This window comes from Gadus macrocephalus, chromosome 5 (assembly GCF_031168955.1).
Source record: "Gadus macrocephalus chromosome 5, ASM3116895v1".
In the NCBI taxonomy this organism is placed as follows: Eukaryota; Metazoa; Chordata; class Actinopteri; order Gadiformes; family Gadidae; genus Gadus; species Gadus macrocephalus.
The window spans coordinates 14,627,644-14,630,143 of record NC_082386.1 but is presented as its reverse complement, the minus strand read 5'-3'; positions in this window follow the sequence as shown (position 1 = coordinate 14,630,143).

Sequence of the window (2,500 nt, the reverse complement as noted above, 5' to 3'; positions counted from 1 at the left end):
AGATGGGCACCACAAAGTTTCCACCAATTTCCAGTGCGAGATCCAGAAAGGACTCAACTGTGGCTTGTTGCTGCTGGCTTGGACATCAAAACACCGGCTCGTACATGTACGGTTCGTTGGATACAACAAATTCCTCATAATCGTCTTCAAAAGCAGATGCATCGCTAACTCCTCCAAACGTGGGCATATCTTGTTAATTGAATACGCTTATAGAATTCCTTCGTTCACTGGACTCTGCGTTTGTAGCAATGACAGCGGCAGGTAACCAGGTATCAGTCCGCCGCTGCCGTAGCCTACGTACAGGAATATAAACACTGCTGCTGAGACCCCGCAATTCCCTCAAAATGCAATGCAATGCAAGGTTGGTTTTATTTCTAACATTATTCTATAAACAGACATTTAGATTGAAAGTCTGTCGTCATAATTGATTTACCTCGGGTGTACTAAGACTGTTTTTAATAGCAGGCTAGCCTTGCCCGTTGACGTGCGCTAGCCTAGCACGAGCGAACTCTGCAACTAGAAGGACTGTATGAAATGTGTTAAACTGTCTCCAGTGATATAGAATACCAATGCTCACTTGGGAATCAGGCCCTAAATTGTCCAAATGTCCAAATAAATAAATGTCCAAAATTCCGAACTACCCCTTTAAATATGAAAAGAAAATAAGGATTTGAAGGAGAATAAAATAGAGCATTTCAAAAGTAAAACGTAAGACTTGCAAGTTAATTATTTGGCGTTGACTTCTTAGGCTGCATCCGAATACTTAGTACATACTATTTCTGTCCAGTGTCTACTACTTGACCATACTACACTTGACTGTGTAGTACGGTCTACACTACAGCTATGCGTAGAACGCCTCCGAACATCGCCGAAACTCCACCGGAAGTTTGGAGATGACGTATCTCCCCTCAGATGCCGGCAAAATTACCTTGATAAGTTACCTGTTTTCCGTCTTGTCATCGTTGCTATTCAATTAAAAATGTCTCTTTTTACTTAATTACTTACTTTACTATTTTACTCTTTTTAATGTCTCTTTTTTTCGCCGCTTTCTACGACGTCTTTCTGGTGGTGACGAGTCAGCCATCTCTTCTTCGTTCATTACTAGACTCCTGTTGCATTGTGGGATAGCGTAGTGAAGTGGCATTTATTCCGTGGTTGTTACTTTGGCGGTAGTACCATGGGGTAGTACCATGGACATAATAAAGGGGTAGTACGCATTCGGAAACGTCTTCCGTACTACAGAATGCATACTGAGTATTCGGTCGCGCTATATTTTTTGCGTACTACAAAATGCATACTATATAGTATGCAAGTATGAGTATTCGGATGCAGCCTGTCTTTTACATTCATCACTTCTCCCCACACGGTTTATATTTACGGTACAGTTCTGACCCAAATCTCTCACATGGACAGGTTTTTTCTGGGGTTCGTCCTAATTGGCTGATGAGTTTTTGAGTGACACCTCAGTGCCCTGGATGTTCCTGTTCAGTGCAGGAATGCGAGTTCCAGTTCAAGCCCACAGAAACCCTTAGGAGCAGCACTAGGCATTCACTACCCATTGGCTAACTTTATTGAATTCATTAAAGGTAAATAAAGGCATAATGCATAATACACGCACGCACACACACAGACGCATACACAGACATACACGCACGCACGCACACACGCACGCACGCACACACACACACACACACACACACACACACACACAAGGGCAAACACACACAACACACACAGGCCCCTGCCACCACCGCGAAACCCCATCGGCTGAGTGAAGGAGATGCTGCTGAAGAGAAGAGAAGGTTGGGGAAGGAGCTATGAATGGGTTGTGTTGTGTGGGACACCAGATGTGTACCTTTAAATGAAGGGAGTGACAGAAAGAGTCTCAGAAAAGACTGTTCTTAGTCCGACAGATGGGACTCATACCCCCGGGACCCTACAGCAACGTCTCCTTGCTCGTCATTCCGCTCTCCACCTCTCTCCCTCTCTTTCTCTTTCTATCTCCCTCTCTTTCTCATTATCTGTCTCTTATCGGTCTCACACAAAAGAGGGAGACCAAGGGAAAGTACTTCAGCTGTAGGCTTACCAAACGCACACATGTACACACAAACACACACAAAGAAACATACACACATACACGCACAAACACAAAGAACCAACAGACACACACACAAACACACACACACACACACATGCAACATACTTTGATTTGATCTAGCCTTACTTTGATCTAGCCTTAAAGTACTAAATAATTCAAGATTCTCTCTCTTAGGCATACGTACATTAAGACAGCCTTCTTCAGTCCAACTCTTATGTATTCAGGCACATGGAGCCTTCAACTGCCAGCAGCCTGCCTCCCCTATAATGTACAGACGTGTCTCACCACTCTCTACACCTGACCCATTCCAGACCATGCTGTTATTCAGAGCGCCCGTTTATACTGATAACATGACCCCTGACCTCAGGTATACTTGACCCTAGGACACGTCAACCCTGGAAC